The sequence below is a fragment of the Psittacula echo genome (genome assembly GCF_963264785.1).
Source record: "Psittacula echo genome assembly, chromosome: 6".
NCBI classification, from domain to species: domain Eukaryota; kingdom Metazoa; phylum Chordata; class Aves; order Psittaciformes; family Psittacidae; genus Psittacula; species Psittacula echo.
The window spans coordinates 23,814,076-23,837,146 of NC_137743.1; the positions used below are offsets into that span (position 1 = coordinate 23,814,076).

The 23,071-nt window shown below is 56.3% G+C and overlaps 1 protein-coding gene across 1 annotated transcript in view; it reads left to right on the plus strand.

Moving 5' to 3' along the window:
* NHEJ1 (non-homologous end joining factor 1) overlaps positions 1 to 23,071 on the plus strand; it is a gene marked incomplete at both ends in the record, with an annotated part of 42,909 nt that overhangs the window by 5,090 nt on the left and 14,748 nt on the right. The gene's annotated exons all lie outside the window — the stretch shown is intronic.

The window sequence follows — 23,071 nt, forward strand, 5'->3', positions numbered from 1 at the left end:
GGCTTTTCAGTGGTGCATTGTGGGGACAAGTGCCTTTCAGCCTGTTTTCTGTGCTGTGGAATGCGCATCCTTTTCACCCTCCCCTTAGCGTGCATGGCTCTAAAATCAGACACGTGCTTTGGGGAAACTGGGGTTGGAAGGAGAGAATCTTTCCTCTGATCTTTTTTCATTACTGGAAATAATCACAGAAGCACTAAAATGATTCAAACCAATGTGGTAAGATCAGAAAGGATTGATGCCCATTGATGTAAAATGACTTAGGATGCTTCTAAGTGTTCCTGTGCTCATTGCAAAGGCACAGGAGTGAGGAGCAGTGGTGTCTGCTGGGCACCAGGGAGTCAGCCAGGGTGTCCGTGGTGTCCAGACCACATTGCTTCATGGGACACACGCTGATGGTCCTGCACAGCCAGCAACAAACCACCTGCAGAGTTTCTAAATATTAGGGATGATCCCTCTTTTTGCATTGCCTCCAGCACAGGGAACTTTCATTTCCCCCTGTTTATGGTGGATAGAGATGAATTCACTGCTGGACTGCAACTTAGAGGTTGCCTAGGGACCAATGATCATGAGCAGATTACATTCACCCTGGGCAAAGAAAGAACATTCCTAAACAGTAATTTATATCCTTCATGCTTTGAAAGGGCTAATTTCCCAAAGCAGGGGGAAAATTATGAGTGAAATCAGCTCAGAGGAAACATTTAGATAGAAAAATGTGAATGAAAATGGTGAGCTCTTTCAGAAGAGTTTCAGAAGCCACAAAAAGCCACAATTCCACAATCAAGAAGGAGGGCAGCGCTGGCTGAGAGCCCGTTCTGGTTCAGCGGCAAACTGAAGGCAGCAATTAGAAATAAAAGAGCAGTTTATAACAAATGGGGGAGCGGGAGTAGATAGCAATCAGTATAAATTAGAAATTATGAAGTGTAGAAAATGGATAACAGAAGCTGAAGACATCAGGGAAAAATCATGGAGAAGGAGAGAAGGAAACGCTTTTATTTAGTGTAGTAGAAGAAAACCCCAAGCTTCCAGCAATGGGATAAGCTTAGTGGTAGATGAAGGTGGTAAAATGATTGATACTGGAACAGACATGGCAGAAGCAGTTGATGTTTCGGTGCTGTCGCTGGAAGGATGCAGATGGATGTGCCAGGATGGGGGGATGATGAAGTGTGTCTTTGTCCAAGGGTCAGCTCAACAACATCTGCTAAAGATGAACATCAGGCTTGAAACTCCAGAGTCCTCCAAGAGCTGGTAGGGTGTGGGGCACGGGGGAACGTGCTCGGTGGTGGAGGGTGGGCAGGAGGGGAATGATGCAGCCCTGCATGGAGCCTTGCACAGGCCGTTAGTGGGGAGCTCATCTTTCAGAGACTTAAAAAATGGGAGGGCAGTTGGTGCTGTGTGTCCCAAGAACAGTCCAGCAGCAGCATCTTGGGGCTGGAGCACCGTACAGGGAATGGGAGGGCAGTTGGTGCTGTGTGTCCCAAGAACAGTCCAGCAGCAGCATCTTGGGGCTGGGGCACCGTACAGGGAATGGGAGGGCAGTTGGTGCTGTGTGTTCTGAGAACAGTCCAGCAGCAGTATCTTGGGGCTGGAGCACTGTACGGCAAATGGGAGGGACTGGGAGATGCTCTCTCCCTGCATCCCCTGGCAGCCAGATCTGAGCACCAGCACCAGGGGAGCAGTGGTGGAGGGATGTAGTTGTGCATTCAGTCTACCTGTGGGATCTGTCTTCTCTGCATTCATCCTGTTGCTTTATGAACCCACTGATGATGCTTTTGGCCCATGTACCATCCTGTGGCAATGAGCTGTGAGATGCGAGCAGCTGCTGCCTTTGGTTTGAACCTGGTACCCCGTCGTTCCTCCTGATGCCTCCTAGGTCTTGTGTTACTGAGGAACACCAAACACAGCTTTGCAGCTTTTCTCCACCAAAACCGGCTGTTCACCCTTATTCACTCACTGCTCGTTCTGCAGCAGAAGGAGTGGGCTGGATGATCTCGTTGTCTCTGACCAGGTATTTCAGAGCCCCCGGGCAATTCAGTACTCCATTTTCCACTCCAAAAAGAGCATCATGAGGGGCTGGGGTCCCTCGGGACGTGCCATGGGTTGCTGGGAGTGCAGCAACTGACTTCTGCGTCTGGGTTTTCCAAAAGACGCCGAGCAATCAGCACAGAGTCGCAGGAATGAATAGAGGGCTGGGGAGAGAGCCCAGCATTGAGAGACTTGGAAGGGAAGAGCTCTGTCTGCTTATCAGGGAGAAAATTGAGAGGCGCCTTGATTACAGTGCGTGAGGGTCTTTGCAAGGAGAAAATGCTGCTTAGAGAAGGGCTGTCTTTAATCTCGCTTAGAGCAGGGAGCACAAGCCAGGCACCGGGAGCCAGAGCCAGGCAATTTCAAGCTAGGACAGAGGCACTTGGGATTGCTCCCATGGGTGATTAACGATTGAGGCATGCTCCCAAGGCCAGCGGTTTTGATTCTCCATCTCTTGATGTCTACAAAAGTGGGCTGGGAGCATGCCTGGAAAAAACCCAGGTTGTTAGGATTGGTCTTGGGATGTGCATGGTTGAATGTCAGTGGGCAGGAGGTCAGCAGGAGAGGTCTGATGGTCCTTCCAGCCTCTCCCTTTGCAAAACAGGGCCTCGGGTTGTGGATGTTTGGTAGCAGTAAACACCTCCTGGCTGGACAGGTGTTGTCATTGGTGTGGCACAGGGCTGGCAGGAAGGGGGAAAGTGCTCCACAGCTTTGCTCGCTTCCCAAACCTTTGCTGCATCCCCCATGGAGAGAAAAGGATCTGCCAGTTCCCCAGGGCACAGCTGCACAGCCTTAAACGTGCCCTTTCCCTGGGCTTGTGTGCACTTGGCTGTCCAGGGCATTTTAACTAATCATGGGGAGTTTTCCAGCTAAGCCCTGGGAATATTTATATGTTTAGGAAACGACGCTTTCACACATGCAGTTTTTGGCAAGGGTTCACTGCTGAGCAGCTGCCTGGGCTTGGGCAGAGCTGGATGGAGAGCAGTGGCTGTGCACGAGCCGAGGCAAAGCCAGCAGCTTTTATTGGCAAGCCCAGGGGTTCATGCCGTGACGGGGAAGAGCAGGCGACTGGAGAGGGCTCAGTGCCTCAGGGCTACCCTGGCACCCTTCCCAGCAGCCTAAGACCCAGCAGGTTGGGGGTACTTTGTCCCCAGGTGTCCCTTTGGGTTACAGAGATGACCCTATGGGGCAGCATGGGGTGCCCACCCATGGGCTTTGAGAGCTTGCCCCAGCCTGGCCATGGTCAGCGTTTTGTGACACAGCTTTGAGGCCCTCAGTGACATGGTTTAGTGGTGGACGTGGCAGTCCTGGGGTAAAGGTTGGGCTTGATAATCTTAAAGGTCTTTTCCAGCCTAGGTGATTCTATGATTCTGCCTGATCTGGCTCAGCAAGCGTCAGGGGGTCCATGCAGCTCCGTGCTCCTGTCCCCAGGGAGGGCAGGGACAGGTAGACCGGGGACAAACTCGCCGATACCATCAGTACAGATATAGCCAGGATGCTTAGCCCTGCATATTTTTATCTGCCGCGGCTGTTGCGCACGGGGGTGGCTGGTCCGCACCTCCGCAAAGCGAGAGGGGACCTCGGCAAACAGGACGCGGCGGGTTCACGGCTCGACCCCGCGGCCCGGTGAGGAGGAGGAGGAGGATGTGCCATCAAAACAAGCAACGCCGGAGAGGAAGATAAACAAACAGGCGGCTTCCAGTGCGGCTCCGGCCGAGGGCGAGTGGGAGCCCGGGGGCCAGGGCTGGCGGCGGTGCCGGTGGCGGTGCTGGCTGACGTCAGGGCGCCCGGGGGTCAGCGTCCCTCTTATTGTTCCCCACCAGTGCTGGGGTGGGGGCCGAGCGCCCATCCCCATTCCGAGAGGGGACACGGGCCAGCGAGGCAGGTGGAACATGGCCAGGCCACCCAATGGAGGCACGGGCATCACACCCTGGGGTGCAGCTGGGCACCTGCCTGCGCGCTGCTGCCTCTCCTTTTAACAGGTGCTAAAAATAAGCTCCAGGGAGCAGAGCTGCCGCGGTCTGGCCGCGGGCGAAGGCGGCGGTGGGCTGCGCATTGGGCAGGGCGGGAACGGCATCCCTCAGATCCGCGCCAGCCCGGTGCGGCCGGGAGGAAGTGGCCCTTTGGCTCCTTCCAACCAGGGATGTTTTTAATTAGTGTAAGGTAGCTGCGGCTTTGCAGCTGTGACCGGGCCAGAGCAGGGCCAGCGACATGGGTGCAACATGGGCTGCTCGCACGAAGGGTGCGTGGCCCAGGGGAGAAGGTGCCGCAGGTGCTCGGCTGGGCTGGGCTCCCTTGGCACTGGCTGTGGAAGGAGCTGGAGGACACAGCGCTGCTGCTCAGCAAGGCTGAGTGGTGCTGAAGTTGCAAGGCCCCGGGCAGGCTGGCTCGGGGCAGAGGAGGCAGCGTGGGGCTGGGATTTGGGGATGCTTGGGTGAGCAGAGCAAGTTCTTGTGTGCAGCCAAGCATCTGTGCTGGGCTCGTCCAGTGAGACCCAGGGTTCCTGTGTTGTGTTCTGGTCTAGGGCAGCTTGTGAGGTCCCTGCTTCATTCCTGAACAAGGTTTGGTCACTGTCTCATCGCTGCCATTGGGTGTGGGTCCCATGCTGGAAACTGTGAGCTGTGGCCATGCTGGGGGCGCTGGGGTACATGCTGCCCTGTACACATATACACATGGAGCTGTCTGCTGCTGCAATCAGGAGGAGAAGAGGGTCACTTATGCTCAGCATGAGCATGTGTGGAAGAGCGCATGTGTGCTCACAAGAGCAGAAGCGTGCATGCCAGCACCAGTGGACACAAGGGGCAGAAAGCCATGTCGAATGGGTGAAGGGGATAGGGGATAGGGCCAGCACTTCATGCCCACAGTGGGGCACATGGGAAAGAGCACAAGCTCTCATCACTCATGGCTGTCATCGGAGCCAACTGCTGCATGGGCACTGGCCCCCGTGGTGTTTGCCATGGAAGCACGTGGCAGGCGGTGCTGCGGTGTTATTTATTTATTTGCTGAGGCCGATCAGGTGAGGGGGCCCAGCCAAGGCGCGCTCTCTGGGGTACCCACGGTAGCCACAGGCTGCTTGCACAAGCGGTGAGTCAGTGGAGCTGCACGCTGCTAAAACCAGACTTGGCACGGGCAGCCCAGGGCAGCAGCCTGCCCGAAATAGTGCCCAAACTGCAGGCAAGGAGCAAGCCTCCAGCAGCCGGGCCAGGCCTGGGCTGGCTGTGACTGCTCCGGCACTTGCATGTGCTGGGGATGGGGATGTGCTGCAACACCAGTGGCTGCTGCCCCAGGAGCCCCTTGGGGATGCTCCTGCAGGGGATGTGGGGGGGTTCACAACCTGACCCCTTGTGACTGTGGCTGTGCCTGGCAGAGAGCAGGTGGCACCTGGGCCATGTATAGGCAGCTTCATCCCAGCCCCACTTCATCCCAGCATCACCCAGTGGCTCATCTGGGGATGAAGGGATGGACAAGCGCCATCACAGCCAGCCTCCCTGGGGCACCACACAGCCCTTGGCTTTGCAGCGGAACGTGGTCTGACACATGCAGGGAACCTTCCTTTGCATTCAGTCTTCTTCCTCTCCATGCCACACCATGACTGATGCTGCTGCAAGCAGGGAGAGGGGTGTCACAGGCTATCTGGCAGAAAGAGCCAGACCCTGCTCTTGCAGGAGAGGCCCCAGCCCGTCCATGGGCACCAGCTGCGTGGTGCTGCTGAGGAGCAGCTCAGCTCAGAGGATGATTGATCTTGTGTCAGCAAGCGGTGGTTTGAGCCAGTGCCAGGCCTCAGCTCAAATGGGAGCATTGAAGGGGGAGAGCCCCTTCCCCCTCCGTCAAGAGGAGCAGCAATCCCCCCGCCGCCATCTGCAGCCCTGCTCCCACGTCTTGGGCATTACTGGCCCTGCAGTTGTGGGCAGCTGCCCAGCCTTGGGAGCACACAGCAGGGAGCACACAGGCATCTGGGGTCTCAGCTTTGCCAAGCTGAGCTAGCTGGGGCTGTGTTTGGGTTACAGGAAGGCAAATGGGAGAGGCAGGAATGCCTGGTGAGGAAAAGCTGCAGGGCAGAGTTTGCCCCTCACCACTGTGCCCGGTAGCTGCCTGCCCTGGTGTCAGCTCAGGGTGTGGCAGTGAATCCTACAAGCAGAGGACATTTTGGGGCAGAAAACAAGGTGGACTTTGATGGGGCTGTAGAGGCACTTCTCTGTCAGCAAGGGACAAGGTGGCTTCTCCGTCCCCAGCTGATGGGATCTGCACAAGGGCTTTGTAATACCCATCAGCGCTGCTGTCACAGGCAGGGCAGAGGAGCAGTGCTGCTTGCACTGCTGCCACTGCCTTCCCCAGCTCTCTGCACCCCTGCTGTGCCTAAAATGGGCTGCTAGGTTTATTCACTATCCCTGCGTATGCTGAGCTCTTCCCCAGCTCCCCCCATGCCCCCAGCTGTGCCCTTTCTCCTGTGACATCCACAGGCAGGTTTTTTAATGTGTTTCTGAGAGCTGCTCCCTCCCTATCCCTTGGGCCAGTGCCCCCGCAGCCTCTGCCAGTAGTGCCAGCCCATGCAGAGGTGGTACCACACAGCTGGGCACATCTGGGCAGGTAGCAGCACCTGGGGACAGGTTGTTCTGCACCCCAAGGGGCACAGCCATCAGATTCCTGAGGCTGCCTGCTCCCACTCTACTCGGACCTTTACGTCCTATGTATCTGCAGGAGGAAACAGGGCCATTCATATATTTCTCTCTCTATTTATACCTCTCCCTTTCCGTATTTAGTGTGTGCGCAGGCAGAGGCGGCAGCAAACGCCGGGGCCACTTGATGTTCTTGGCTCCAGCACCGACTGGAATTTTGTCCTGGAATGTATCCTGAACCGCTCTGAAAACACGAATAAATCTCTGTGTGTTGTGTGCGCGTGTGTACACAAATATATAGACAACATATAGACACGGAGCCGTATAGGTCATTTGTAAGCTTTGCTATTTAAAGGGAGTAGTTAGAGGGCTTTAGGTGAGGCAAATGCCTCTGGATCATATGGACGCAGGGTACCCCGCTAGCAACCAGGCACCCTGGGACATAGGTGGCACTTGCTTTGTCCTCTCCAGGGACCTGAAGCCACCCTGCTGCTGACATACCCAAGGTAGCATGCCCAGCCAGCCCCAAGCAGTGCTCTGATCCCCTGGGAGCTGCGTTACATGTATGTCTCTGCTCTCTGGTCTCCAGTTTCCCAACGAGAGCTCCAGAGAGCCAGCTCCTGTGCTGCTGACACAGACTGCAGTGCTTAGTGTGCAGCTGGATGCAGCGAGGCAAGGATGGCAGCTGCTCCGGAGCACCAGGGGTCCAGGGCTTCTGGAGGGTCAGGGGTTGCTTCCTGAACATCAGCTGGTGCCCACAGCTGTTGAGTAAAGATGATGACATGGAAAAGGAGAAAACAGATGTTGGGTAACAGGTCCCAAGCAGGCACTGGGCTGGGTATCTCCTTGGGATGCTGGTGCATCTGGTGCTCACGGCTCTCTGGCAAAGATGATGAAAAGGGGAAAATAGAAATTGGGTGCCAGATCCTGAACAGGATGGTCGGCCATGCCAGGAAGGCAAATCCTCAGGAGGCACTGACAGCTGCCTTGCTGGGGATGCTGGATGAGGCCTTGGCATGAGCACCACTGGGTCTCCCAGCACCCCTTGGCCAGGGAGCAGGCCCCGTGTTTAGCCCAGCTCAGGTTCATGCCAGCTTCTTTGCTTCTGGGTGCTGAAAAAACTGATATTTTGGGCTGAAAATGCCCATGTTTGGTCTCTGGCCAAAGGCGATGTGTTTGTGGGTGGGGGAAATTGGAGCAAATTCCTGCTGCGAGTCCTGCACGTGTGCGCGGGCGTGCGGATAGGGGAAATACAGTTTTCCTTTTGGAAAAAAAAGCTTATTTTTATACAGAACTCCAGAAGGGCTGAAGGTGAAAACTTGGCCTGTCAGCAGCTGTCACAGGGGAGCAGGTCCCTGCCTGAGTTTGGGGGGAAACCACAGCTGGGTGTTAATGGGACTGTTAATGAATTAATGTTGGCTGCTGGGGGCTGGGGGGAGCCTGGCTCAGCAGGGCATGCGCACATGGAGCTCTGCCCGGCACACGGGCTGCAGCTCCCCGCACAGCTGCACAGAGCCCCAGCTCTGGGAGCCATGTGCCTGGGGAGGTGTGAGTCTCCCCTTCCAGCTGTGCCTTGCTCTCTGGGTTGTGGAAATGAGCTTGGAAATGTGGCCCCATTGTGGGGAAGAGAGTGCTGCAGCAAAGAGCATGGATGCAGCCAGTGTGGGTCTGTTATCTTTTGAGTGTGGGCATCTGCTGCCTGAGCTGGTGGTATTGCTTAATGCTGGGTGTCCTCAGCTGCCGAAACCAAATCTTTAAAGCAATTTAAAGAAAACAGCAGGGAAGTGAAATCCCCCCAAGTTTATTTATGGGTTGGAGAGCTTGTGCTGCTCAGTCAGTGCAATGTCTGCAGCAGTGCTGGTGTCCACATGGCAGTGTGTGTCTGCAGCCCTTCTTGGGGTTATTTGTCTCGCTGTCTCCCCGAGAATGTGCAGGAGCACCCATGTGAATGCAGGGAGCACTGCCATGCCCCATGCTGTGGGCTCAACATTATGTTTGCACAGCTTTCACACCCAGTTTGCTGGGGACGGCTCTGGAGGAGGTTGTACTAACACACTCACCTGATGGTAGTGGTGCAATGGGGCTGAGGAATAGTGCCGTAACCTAGCTGGAGTAGAAATGAGAGGGAAAATGCAGAGAGGATCTGGGAAAGAGAGTACAAATTCTTCTCCAAGAACAACTTCTGCTGCATCCTTCAGGATTTGCGAGTGAGATCTTGACCATGGGGAAGCCTCTGGTATCTCCTGGGTTTCACCCTCTGGTACCAGGCAACTGTTGAACAAAGAGGGAAGAGTGACCATCCTGAGGGTGGGATGACTGTGCCAAGGAAGGGATAACAATATCAAAGAAGGGATGGCCATGCTGAGGAAAGAAAGACCACACCAAGGAAGGGATGGATGACCGTGCTGGGAGAAGGAAGACTGCGCTGAAGTAGGATTGCCCAGCACAGGACTATGGATGGACAGGTTTCCCAACAGAAGATGCTGTTATGGTGGAGACAGAGCCTCCTACTCTGCTGAGAGGAAGGCTGGAAGAGCCTGAGCTCTTGAGAGCTCTGCTCCCCAGGGATGCTATGCTTGCACTCAGGCTGCAGATGCTCTGCTGGCTCAGGTGTTGGGTGCCTGTAGGTGGGTGCAGATAGACCCTCACCTCAGTAAGGAAACTTCTCTGGGCTGTTGGACCCAGTACCTTAACAGGGACCCCGTGCTGGGCCTTCAGGGTCAAGCTCCAAGCATGCAGCCAACATCTGTTGCCCAGTGCCAAACCCGGCTGATGGGGCTGTGGATCTGGAAAGGGCAGTGCCTGGGCTCTTTTTGCAGCCCTGCCTCAGCTGCGCTCTACACAATGGGCTCCTGACACTGGAGGTGCTCCAGAGAATCACACATCCCAGCTTGGAGGGGCTCTGAGGCTCCTCTGTGCCTGGCCACCAGCTCTGGGGACTGGCTCTGGCTTCACTAGGCCCAGAGCCCTTCCCAACCCCATCCCAGACAGATGGATATCCCAAAACCCACTGGTCCCAGGGGGCCCCAGTGCTGGTCCCCCTGGCTGAATGAGGTGGTGTGCGTGTGCCCAGACTGTCCCCTCCTGTGACTGTACAGTACACACAGCTAAATATATGTCTGTGCAGATACAGGAACTCAGAGAGGCTGAGTGATGCTCCCTTTCTATACCTCTTTTCATGGGGAGAACTAATGAGATTCATGTCATTAAAGGGCTGATGTTTTGTGGGATGGGAGCCTTTTAAACGGGATGTGTCCTGGCTTAGTCATGGCAAATATTTACCAAAAAACAAATTACAAAAAAAAAAAAAAAAGGAGAAAGAGAAAAAAAGGGACATACCGTATAAAATTAGAGTTCTGAAAATAGTATTTAGAGCAAGTGAGAGAGAGGAACCTGAAACAGAACATACAGCCCAGTCTGTTCAGGAGGCAGGGGAAAAAGAGAGAGCAAGGGGAAAAAGAAAGCCAAGCCAGAGATAAAACGAGAGAAACCTCGGCAGTAAAAACAGCATCTTGGTAAATAGACTATTAAAAAATTCTGACCTGCTTTATGGCTTTCTTGGCTGCCGTTCAGCTGTGCTGCCCTGGCCGGCACGCAGGGAAGGTAGCAGGAGCCGGCGTCTGTGTGGATGCTCAGAGCCCCAAGACGCAGCTCCCCCCGCCCGAGCAGCGGCACAGGGCGTTAAATTTAGCCACATAATGATGGCCCTGAGGAGGCACCTTTTGTAGCCACACTGTAATTACTGCCTCGCTTATGAATTTTATTTTTTCTTATGTTTCCTCCTCCTCCTCCGCTGGGGAAGGGCTGGGGGGTCTCCCACACCCCCCACCAAACCCACAGCTCCCCGGGGAGCAGGGGGTGCTGCTGCAGGGATGAAGCAGGTCCCAGGTCCATGGGATGGAGGAGAAGGTGGGAATGGCTGACCGAGACCTGTGCCACCCTGTGCCGCTGCCCTGCTCCTATATAGCATTTGGAGAAGGGGGAGGTATTGAGCTAACACTAGCATGGTAGGGTCCCCATAGCTGAAAGTGAGGGTGTCTTGGTCCCCTGAGCCTTAGCATCACCCCTTCAGGGTTCTTTGGAGATGGGCTTGTACAGGCAGAACCAGGGGGTCTCTAGGACCCCCACCAAAAGCAAAGAGCATCCATCCAGCTGCACTCAGGGGGTCACCATCTCCAGGCCTGCTCCTCACAGAGGTGGGAAAGGCAAAAAGGGTGAGGGCTGCCCTGGCCCCTCCTCCTGCAGGAGCAGGGCAGAGTGGACGGCTCCTCACTGAGCTGGTGCAAGTGGGGGACAGCTTCAGGCTGTGCCAGAAAAGGTCTCGTTCCCCTCTTGTTTTCCCAAAACAAAGGAAGCAGCCTTGCATTGCTGGAAGTCGCGTGCTCGGGCTGTGCTGCCTTGTTATCATCCGATAACCCGGCGACCCGGGAGCTGCCCTGCTCCTCACCCGTCGAGCGCGCACTACGGGATGCGAACAGCTTCCGCATGAGCTGCCCTTTGCAGAGATCTGTTTTCCGCTCCCCGGGCGTGGGGGGGACAGTGGTGGGGGCTGCCACGGTGACCCTGGCTGGCCCCAGGCTCACCATGTGCTGTGCACCATGTGCTTGGTGGGGACCTGCCCGTGCTGGTGGTTGAGATGGAGGCTGAGGGTAGAAGAAATGCAGAGGTGGCAGATGCCATGGCATGACCTGGGTGCTGCCATCCCATGCGGGACATGGAAAAGATTTGGGGCTGTGCTGTGTCTCACTTTGTTCCGGACAACTTCCCCAGGAGCACCTTGGGCAGGCTCTACCATGGAGCAGAGTGGGCAGTGTGTGGGGCTGGGGGCCAGGGTCCTTTGGGGCACACAGTGACGCTTTCAGGGAAGGGACCCTTGCACACCACCGAGGCAGGCTGTGCGGCACTGGGACTGCCTGCTTTCCCTTCCAGCACTGTCCCTTCTCCCAGACTCATGCTCTGGGGAGGGTGCAGTGGTGCCAAGGTGCCGTAGGGATTTTGGTGGAACTGGTGGTCAGCGTGATGTGCATCCATCACTCTGGGGAGGTGTTTCGAGGTGAGTCTCCTTGGCAGAGCTCTGCATGGGGGACATGTGGGACCACAGCAGTCTCACCCAGCTGTGCCCAGGGTAGCCAGCTCATCCCAAAGAATCCCCTTTCTCCTGCCCCGCGCTACAAGGGCTCTGTTCAGCACTATGATGACCCTAGGCAACCTCCAACCCTTGCTCAAGTGCCCATTTCAGGGTAGGTGGGACAATACTAAATCAACTCCTTTAAAGCCTCTGACCTGCAGCCCCACAGACGTGCTGGTCTCTATCCCTCCCTCATCTCCTGCAGGCATGCTGGGCACGGGGCTGCCTCGGCTGCGGGCCAGAAGGCTCCTGGCCTGGCTGGGTCTGTGCCCTGACCCTCCACCCCAACCGCAGGGTCCGTGGCTTGCACCGGGTGCCAGGGATTCAGCACCGAGGTGCTGCGGGATCCCTCGGGGGCAGTGGCCACCGCCTCACCAGTGGTGGCTTGGGAGCCCCGGGGGTAGAGAGTGCCTGGGTCTGGGAGACAAAGTGCCCTTTCAGCCCGAGCCCTGGAAAGATATGTGTGTGTGTGTGTGTGTGTGCAGAGGTTGATGCCCTCAGCCCCGGGGAGAGGAGAGCGCACGGGCTGGCTCCATCCCCACTGGGAGCTGGCCCCGCGCGTGTGCCTCTGCGTGTGCCTGCGTGTGCCTCTGTGTGCAGGAGGCTTATGTGTTTCCGTCTCGGTGTATTTATGTACGTCATGTGTGTGTCTTACTCATCACTGTGTTTTTCTTTCCTTGTTCTTGGGTCTTTCCCCCACCCCCACTATGGATCTATAATTCTTACAGTATTTTATTCCCTCCTTTTTTTTCTTTTTTGTTTGAATCCCCAGTTTTGGAAGTTGCTGGCTCCTTAGGAAAATAAGCTGTGTTTTTAGGGCTTCTCCTCAAGGCTGCTGATCCCACTGCCCTCTGCTCATTGCTTACTCACTATTTGTGTAAGCTTTTATTTTCCCCTTTGCCCTGTGCTGGGCAGCCAGTGGTGCGCAGGAGCAGAGCAGCATGGCGGTAGTGCGCCGAAGTTGTCAATGAGCAAAAGGCAGCTCCAATCTGGCCTTTATTGAGGTCTGCGCTCACATAGCGCTGGAGCAGCCTGCCCTGTAATCAGCCAGCCACCAGAGCTGGCCAGCCTTGTAATAAAGCTGCTCTATATTTATTTGTTCTGTTTATACCCTGCTCTGTAATAAGTTGGGAGCCCTCCCCATTCCCCCATTATCTTTGGGAAGCTCCTCTGGATCTTGAAGGGATCTGCCATCCCACATGCAGCAGATGCTCAGGGCCCTGCATCCTGCAAGCAGCTCTGGCCACATATGGGCCATGCACTTCTCGCTCCATGTGCCCAACACACCCCGTGCCTGCCATCCTCATCCTCTCCTCAGCATCCCAGCCCTGCTCCCCAACCCAGAGAGCCCCCATGGCTCTCCTGGTACACCGCATCCTCCCCACAGCCCCTCTCTCCATCCCTGCCCCCCCCCCCCCGCCTCTCCCAGCCCCCCTGCCCCCCCCCTATTTCAACCTTGAGTCTTTTTAAAATACGTTCATTAAAGGGAGCTCAGTTGCCCTTTCCCTGGCGAGGCTGGAACACTGACAGCCTGTTCGCCTGTATGTCTGTAATTAAACTCAGTCTCTGGGTGAATACAACAATGTGACTGCACAGAATAATTCCTGGAGATCCTGACGCCGAGGAGGAGTGTGGCCTCTGAGCAGCCCATTCACGCCTGGCTTTCTATAAATACTTTACTATGTGGCACTAAGAAAACTTCAAGCCCTTCCCCCCCCTCCCCCCTTTTTCTTTTTATTAGTGCTATATAATATAGTAATTGTGTGACTAGAAGGTCTCCCTGTGCCTGCCTGGGTTCACGGGCCTGGGTGTGACCTTGTGCTGCATCGGGAGCCTAGGGACTGCCACACCATCCCCAGGGCTACCAGCCTCACCAAGGGGATACAGGTGACCCACAGCACCCTCTGGCCCGGAGCTGGGGGGATGCAGTGGGGATGCTCTGCCAAGGCAAAAGGTTTACACACCTCTAAAATCCTTCCTGTTTGTGTCCCTGATGGCAGCAGCACCTGACTGTTTTGTGTCCTGTGGCCCTGGGAGCTGTGGCTGCTGCAGGGAGACGCCTATGGATATTGGGGTAGAGGGAGAAAGGATGGGTCTGGAGGAGCATCCCTAAATCCCCATGGCCCTCAGTGTGGCTGTGCCTCAGGTCCCAGCCTGGGAGCTCGCAGGCCTGGGGTCCTTGGGGAGCCCCAGGACAGCTGCTCCCCATGCACTGTCCTGCCTAAGGACAGGGAGGAGGTGGGTGTCTGAAGTGTGGTCACACCCCACTTGCTATCCCCACACCTGCCTGCGGCCCTCCCTGCTCCCCTGGAGCCTGCTGGTGGCATGGCTGGAGGGATGCTCAGGCATCCCCCAGCTCCCTAGGGAATGCTCCTTCTGGCTCTGCAACCTTCATCAGCTATGCTCTTTAAAGCACTACTGGCCCATGCAGACTGTGCCACCTTGGGTGCCCCTTGCCCAGAGGGGCTGGAGGCAGCCAGTGCACTCTTCCCCAGCCCCACGCACTCCCCTGTTCCCCAGACAACATCCCATGCTGGCGCCTGGGGTGCTGGGACACAAGTGCCTGGCATGGTGCAGGTGCCATGGTCACGGAGTAGTCGGTTCCCTGCTGTCCTGGCTCTTGCTCCCTGTGTTACAGGACTGCAGGATGACCAGGGATCCCTCGGTCTGCTGAAGAGCTGAAGCACAGAGCCTGGGGACATGGGCTGGGGACAGGGCTGGGGCATGCCTGGCACAGTCCTGGCAGGGTTTACATGAGGCTATCACTGCATTTGCGTGCCAAAAGTAATATTAGATCTTTGTGCTAAGCTGATATTCCTGAAAGCCGCAACGGACATTAATATTCATGACCCCGTTCAGCCTCATCCATATTCATGTCGTATCCCTCGACTGCGGGGCCTCTGCCTGTTTTTCACCTGCTTGGCAGTGTGGTGCCCAGGAAGGTGGCACCATGCAGAGCCAGAGATGTCAACCTGCCAACAGCCAGGGCTGAGCAAGGGCCACAGTTCCTGGCACGGGATAAGCTTTGGAGATTTGGGGACTGTCTCTCTCTGCGTGCTGCTCTATTTTGTGGCTGCCCAGTTGAGCTGAGAGCTGAGCAGATCCATGGCTAGAGCCTGGGAACAGGGACCCTCTGGTATCCCTGCTCTTTCCTTGCAGCCTGGCACAGTCTCCAGCCCTGCAGCCCTGTTCCTGCCTAAGAGCCCTGCCTTAGTGGGGTGCCCCTAAACCAAAAGCTGCCCAATGCCTCTGGAAGTCCTTGGGTTAAGTCAGAGCCTGCAGAGCAGAGTGCCAGGAGGGTCTCAAGTACCTCCATCCCCTGTAATGCTCTATCCCATCCTCTCCATTCTCTCTGTTCCTCTCTGATGGGTTTGCTGCCAGTGTCCCCTCTGCTTGCTCTGACTCCCAGATTTATTTTGTAGGACAACCCAAGCTCCCCCCAGCTCTAGGGGCTTGGAACCCTTGGCACAGCCTGGAGGGATTTTGCATCCTCATCACCACCACACTGCTGCAAAATGGTGTCAGTGCTGTGGCTGCCCTTGCACCCCAGGAGCACGCAGCCTTGCCCTGCACCCCTCCTGCGCGGGGCTGTAAGGTGGCCCGAGGGCGGGCAGCGCCGGGCGCTGCCGTGGCTCTTGTGCAGTGCTGGCGGCCGCAGTGTGTGACAGGGGCGCGGCAGGTGGCGCCCTGGCCCTGGCCAGCGGCCGCCTGACGGGCGCTGCTACCGCTGTAACCCGGCACTGCATCCCTGCGCCCCCACATCCCGGCATCTCTGCATCCTGCATCCCTGTATCCCGGCACTGCATCTCTGCATCCCGGCATCCCTGCATCGCGGCACTGCATCCTTGCATCACGGCATTCCTGCATCCCAGCACTGTATGCGTGCATCCTGGATCCTGGCATCCTTGCATCCCGGCACATCATCCCTGCATTTCTGCATTCCAGCATTCTGTGCCCTCCACACCTCCAGCCTTTCATCCTGAGCACTTTGTACCTCATCCCTGTGTCCCTGGCACTGCATGCCTGCATCCTGGACACTGCCTCTCTGTGTCCCAGGCATTCACCTCTGTGTTTTGGGCACTACATTCCTGCATCCCAGGCACTGCACCTCTGTGTCTCGGGCAGTGCATCCCTGCATCCCAGGCAGTGCACCTCTTTGTCTCAGTCACTGCCCCTCTGTCTCTCAGGCACTGCACTCCTGTGTTTCAGTCACTGCATCCCTGCATTCTCAGCACTGCATCCCTGCATCCCAGGCATTGCACCTCTGTGTCCCAGGCACTGCATCCCTGCATACCTGGGATTGTGTTTCTGCATCACCCTGGCTGCAGGCGCTGTGACAGGGATGCTTCAGGCAGCAGGTCTGGTACAGCATTGTGCTCTCACCCTGGCTAGTGGCACAGCGGGGAGCCTTGCAGGCGCTGTCACACAGCAGGGATGTGGGTGGAGCAGCCCAGGAGCTTTCCGCCATTGCCACAGCATCAGCCCCGTGTGTGTGCCTAGGACTGGATCCCACCCTGTATTTCCATCCATGCTCATCACTCTCAGGGCAGATGAGTGGGGTTAGGCACCTAACTTGAGGGTTCTGAGCCTGTTTTCTGCTTCAGGAAGGCTACAAGGAGTGAAAGGTTTTGGTGGGAGCAGCAGAGGGCTGGGTGTGGGATCCCAGCTCCCCAGCCCCCTCTGGGGCAAGGCAAGAAGGACTGGAGCCAACTGGGTGCTGCCCAGCTTGGTGCAGGGAGCAAACAGCATCCGTGTTGACAGCAAACTGCCACAGCTCACCTCCTCTCTCATCATTTATTGCTTACGCCTTGGCAAGGGCCCTTTTTTTGCCTATTTGTTTGTGATTTTGCTGCAAACTTGTTGATATTAGAGATTTTCCTAAAACCTCAGCTCTCGAAGCAATGAGATTATAGGAAAAGGTGAGTCTGCTATCTAGGATCAGCATGGCTCACTCATGACAGGTATATACGATGGGATGCTGATCCAGGGAGGCTCTGCTTGCTGCTCAGCATGTCCCTTTGCCTGTGTCCTCACATCACTCCCCCTAAAGGAGGGCATGAAGTCCAGCAGGCAAATAGAGATCCCGAAAGATCTTGTGCTGCGGCCCATCTTAAGAGCACTATTATATTTGGGGTGACACACATATTTTGCACTTGGTGCATGCCCTTGGAAGTCACTTGCTCTAGTCAGTGCCATGCTGTCCTCTCACTCTGGCACTCGCTCTTGGGAATAGGGCATCCCTGAAGGGACATACAGGTTGCTGCATCTCTGGGGATGCCATTGGCTGCTCCACCATGCATCTGCAACTGGTGCCGGCTCTTTTTTCCCAACCAGGATCAGTTGTTATTTCCCATTTCCCCTCCACCTCTCCTCTGTCCTCTCATCCTTCACTTTAGACTCCCAGTGGCTCTCAGACACAGATACTGCAGTGGGCTGCTGTCAATCCTTTGTGCATCTCCTACCTCCAGCCTCCTGCTCATCACTTTGGCAGCTCACCTTCAAATTGCCCCTGGCTCAGGGGTACTGCTGGGGTCTCTCCACAGCCAAGCCCCCCCAACCCCTGGCTGCAGAGAAGGTTTGGGCTGCTGGGGAGCCCTGGTGAGGCTTCCCCAGCCCTTCGCAGGGGTCTGTCCCTTGCATTCCCATGGAGAGGTCCCTCTGCCCCAGAGGCTTTCCATGGGTGCAGGTCTCATGGAGCCGGGATGCCCTTCCCCTGGCTCCTGGCCGTGCCAGCCTGTCTGCGCAGCTCCCGGGGCTGCTGCCTCCCCGGCCTTTCACTTGTGTGTTTTTACGGCTCAGAGGGAGCCGTCCTGCCCCAATTCCCCATGTGCTCCTAATTTCATAGTTCTCCCCATATATCCATATATATCCATATAGCATTTGATACAGGTTTTATGGGCATTTCCATACATTTTACAGACACAGCCATTACAGAGCCAGGTTTCACCCGAGAAACCTCAGGGGAGCACAGCACTGAATTGCCTTAGTCTTGGCGCCAGAACAAGGCTCTCTTCTCTCCCTTGCTGGGGCTGCCACTATCAGCACAGCAGAGGGCTGGGGGTGGCAGGGGGCTGGTGAGCAGCTTCATCATCCTGCTCCTTGCAGCCTCATCCTGCAAATCCCAGGGCTGCCACTGCTGCCCCATGCTCCTTCTGCAGCTGGCTACCATCGGCAGGAGGCTGCTTTGGGCTGGGCTGCTTGGTGAAGCTCAGGACCACAATCTGTATGGCCAGGTTGCCAGGACCTGGCCCATTGGCCTGCCTGTTGGGCTGTGCATCCAGCTGGCTGCAGGGATTGGAAGCCCTTGGTGGTGGTGCAACGGGTGATGCCATCCTGGCTGATGGGGCAGTGACATTGCCGTACAAGGCATCTTGGCTGCCACGGTGCATGCAGAGAATCTTAGCTTGGTCAAGGCAGCCCCTGGCTGGCAGAGGGTCAGAAAATTGATCCAGGTTCGTGCAGCCCTCCACACATTCTGGCATGCTGCAGAGGCTGCTGGCCCTGCAGTAATGCCCAGCTCTGCTCAGGAGCTGCTCGTGTTCCCAGCACAGGTGGAGAAACCTCAGACCTTGTTTAAAAAGAAGCCAGGTAACACATACGTTCATCACCACTGCGGTCAGACCCTGGAGCAGCCTGAAGTCCAAATCTGGGGCATCCCCATGAGACTGTGCCCAGCCCCTAGGCTGCTGAGCACTGCCTGCAGGGGAGGATGGACTGGGGCAAGTGAATGCAGGGATAAGCCCTCCTATGCCTGGTGCTGTTTGGCAGGGGCAAACATACCCTGGCCCCACTTTGGGTTCCCAGTTTTCCTGGTCTCACACTGGACTGATGAGATGAGGAATTTTCCACTCTGCATGTGAATTCCCATTTGTAGGGCAAATGCCCACCCCCATCCAGCATTGCCAATGCCACGGGGACTGCTCCTTGCTGCTTGGCCATCCCTGGCACAGCTGTGGCACCATGCAACCCAGACCTGCATACAAGCAGTGCCTCAGCTCAGCTATTAATAGCAGCTCCCCTCTCCCCTTTTGAAGGCTGGTGGGAGCCCAGGGTACATCCCATTCTGTTTTCTTGAACAGGTCCCGAAAGCAGGAACCATTTGTGGCTTCCCCGGTCAGTGTGTCTCTCCTTGGCCTCCAGCATGTGCTATTTTCTGTGCTGTTTACTGTTCTTCTGTGGGCTGTCAGGTTTCCGTGCTGGGGGAAGGCTTGTAAATGGGGGGGGGTGGCCAAGGAGGGGGACACTGAGTCTGCTCAGAGGGGCTATGGGAAAGGGGGGGCAATGGAGGAGCACAGACATGGCCTTTATCACAGCCTAGGGGATGTGTGGCTCATAAATCCGACCCAGGCAGATAGGGGATAAATCATCCCAGCTCGAGCACTCGTGGTTACCCATGGTTAGAAATTAACTTTGTGTTGGATGGGTCCCAGGCTGTGGGATGGGAAGGGAAGGCTGCTTTGGGCAGCATGCCTCCTGCCCGGCTGCCACAGAGCTGGGCTGCAGGCAGGCGATGGATGCCCACTGCCCTGGCCCAGGCAGGGCTGGTGGGCACAATCAAAAGTCAGAGCTGACGAAGTAAATGGCCTGGAGTGGACGCTGTGGCTGAACCTGTGCTGTGGGTGATGATGCTCCAGTACTGATGCCAGCCTCGCTGGGCTCTGGTGCTTCAATGACTGGCTGTGGCCACTGCACGAGCCACCCTTGGGCTGCAGGCACACTGGGCACTGGGAGACACTGGTTGGTGTGGGAGGTGATGGGAAGCCAGGGCCCAGGGAAGGTGGCAAGATATGTGTCAGGGGCAGGAGGATGATGTGCTCACAGTGGGACTGGGACTGTCGTCTCCATCTACAGCTGCAACCCAGGGCTTGGCAGAGCAGGAATTTCCATGCTGGTGTCATGGGGACTTGCAGGCTGGGGCAGTCCCTGGTCCCAGCTCTGTGCTCCTGAAGGTGGGAGGAGGCATAGAAGTCCACAGGCCCCTGTTTCACTTCCGCTCTCCAGTTGCAGCATCCCTCTAGCCCCAATTCCCCTTTTTCCCATCCCTGGTGCTTCCTGCACAGCCCCATGAGCAGCCCCATGAGCATCCCCAGGAGGCTTTTAGGAGTGCAACTGCAGCAATCTCTCTCCATCTGCTCAGGCCAAGTGCCCACAGCTGGGACCATGCCACCCTTGGGGTCCCAGGGCACCCACAGAGAGGGAGAAGTGGCAGAGTCGGTGGGGACACCCCTCCTGCAGTGGGTCTCCTGGGAGCTGGCTCAGCTCACTGCTGGCCCACTCTCTAATAGCTCCCCAGCTTTCCTTTCTAACGAGGCTCTAATTGGAAGCCGGTTGTGCTCTCCTCAGAGCTCTCCAGTCCCAGTGCTGCAGGGTGATTAAGCTGAGGTTTTGGGTTTTTTTAATATGGCAGAATTATTTTGGAAGGGCCAGGATCGTTACATGACGGGCTTTCTGAAAAACCCCAGGCTTCGCCTTTCAGATGAGGCCTTTTCAAGTGGTTTTGCACAGTACACGTCTCTGGGCAGCGACCGTCTCGAACAGTTACTGTTAATTATAGATGCCTCTTTCCCGCTCGCCCATTACTCAAAGGATTTTTGTGTGTTTTAACAGTGTTTTACATCAGCCTGAATAAGACTCTATTCAGTATTTCCGAAAGCTGGAACTTGGGCATCCCCTGCTGTATGTGCCGCGCTCTCCTCCCTGCATCCCTGGGGCCAGGAACCAGGCAGCCAGCACGGGCACAAGCCTTCCTCCCGTTGCCCAGCCAGTGCACGCACTGCTGTTGGTGCACACCCTCTTTGCACCCGTCTTCTGGTTGTGCATGGGTTTGCACACTCAGCTCCATGGAGCCACCTTCTAAATCCACCCTCCATCATCCCTCTTGCACACCAAGCACTGCTGCCTGCTGGTGCATGCTCAGTTGGACCCTGTGCCCCCTGCCCTGTCATCCTCTGTGGCCAAGGACTGAGGGGCAGTGACAGCCCAGCGCACACTGGATTCATCCTGGTATCCTCAGGATGCAGAGGGTCCTATTCTCTCTTGCTGGGCCCCTCGGGACACACAGAGTCCTCTTGCTGAGCCCCGGGCTGGTGTGCTCCCCTTGCGCTAACATAGGGATGTCTCCCCTGCGCCATGCACTGCATAGCTGGGGTTGTTCCCCATGTCCTTTGTGCTGCATTTATCAGCACTGATTTCATCCATCCTTCATTGCCCGGCTATTCAACAGCAACATGTTGCATTCAGAAGTTCTTCTGACTGCCCTGAAGAGTTTAAGATCATTGAGAAATGCTCTTGCCTCCTGTGCCATGCCATTTGTACCCTCTGAAAAGATACCCACCCTTTATTCTATCGTGCCAACTCTGCTTTACTCTGGGTGTAGGCTTTGAGAAGAACTTGACTCTTCTCCCATGACAGCCAAGTTGATTTAGCCATCCTTGGGGAAAGACCTTGCCCTAAGTGTCCTAGTCCCACTGCATCCCCCAGTATGCTCAGCTAGGCATGCTGGCCCCTTCTGAGTGCTCTGGTGACTTCCTGCTACAGAGCAGTGCTGTGCTTCCTCTTCACATCATTTTTGTCACGGGATGCTTTTTGCTCCCTCAGCTTGAGGCTACTGGTGTTTCTTCAGCTCCCAAAGCCATCCCAGACAGAGGACTGAGCCCCGAGCTCTGGATCCCCATCAAGAGGTGGGAACCCTCCAGGACATGCTGGGCACTCTGCAAAGTGGACATGGGCTCTTGGGCAGAGCAGCCTGCTCAAACACTGGGCAGCTGGGGTTTGGCAGTGGGTGCCCTTGCCAGACAGTGAGGCTTTGGTCAATGCAAAGGTTTGGAATGGCTGGAGGATGAGGAGCAGCTTCAAGACTGCTCTAATCAACCAATTTCACAAGCCCAGAGGGAACAAGAGCTTCTCCTGGGTGCTCCAGGGTGTCCATGAGCTGCCGGCTGCTCCCCTGAGAAACCGTGAGTTGGGAGGAAAAGTGAATCCAGCTCATCCTCATTCCCACCATCCCTCCTCCTTCAGGCTTGAGTGGAGACTTTGGAGAGGGTGGGGTGCAGCTGGGGGCACGGTGGAATTGTTCAGAGAGAGCCCTGTTCAGGGAAGAGGGGTGATGGGCCCCATTTGGGCACCTCCGCAGCCCTCGTCTCCTCCAGCTCAGCATATAGGGCACTGTGGTCAGGCCCATTTATAAAGCTGGTAAATATATCGGCAGGATTTGTGTCCCCTCCAAAGGTCAATATTTGTGCAGAGTTTAATTTTAACTTAACAAGCAGTTGTTTGCAGAGGCTGCCCTGTTTGTGTGTGTGTGCGCTTCCCCATCTATTGATGCTCAAGGGGAGCCGTGCAAGCAGCTTGTGTGTGTGCACCAACTCACCAGGGTGCAGAGGGGGTTGGCACAGCTCCCCACTCCCTGAGATGCTCCCGATGCAGGGGCAGCACTGTGCAGTCCAGAGGACAAGGACTAGGGTCTGTGGCTGAGTCTATAAATGCAACCCACAGACCGCTCCGGGAGGTGACAGTGAGAAAATGTGCCCCGTGTGGCTCTGAACAGCAGCCGATGGGGACAGTGGCTTTCCCAGCCTGTTCTGACCGGTGCCCTGGGCTTGCAGCAGGCAGCTCTGTGGCCGCACAGCCCCCGGCCTTGCCCCTCCTGAACCCATGTGGCTTTTGTGGCTCTCACCCATGTTCTGGCAGCATGCATCTCCAAGCTGAGAGCATCATTCGAGCCAGTTCCAGTGTGCAGCACTGGCTTTGCACAGGGCTGATTGGACTCAGCACTGGTCCCCATGCATAGCCACTCCAAAAACAACCATGGTGTTTCTTCCAGGGCTCTTCCAGCATCACTACTCATGGTGCTTTATCCTCCTCTCTGCTCTCCCACCCTGCTGTGCAAAGCAGACTTGCAGCCTACATACACCTGCAACACCTCACTGAGGCTGGTGGCTCCTCTTTGAGAGGTCTAGAGCTGAAGTGGCCCCACACTGGCAGTGGAGAGGGGAACGGTGCTGTCGCGGTCTGCGCCTCAGGCACCCAAGGCTTCTGTTTCTGCTACTCCCAAAGCTCTTCTAGCTAAAATCCCAGGGCTGGCCACGTGTTCCCAGCTGGGCTTGGGGACAGGCTATGCATCTCACCACCCCGTACTACCTCCTGGGACAGAGGCTGGATCTTCTCAGGTAACTGTGGTGCATCCCATTGTCCCGGGACAAGATGGGACACTGGTTGACTCTGATACCCTCCCCCAGCCCATCTTTCCGATGGCACAGAGTATGTTGTCTGTGTGAAAATGGGAGAATAACATCAGGCACAGCCC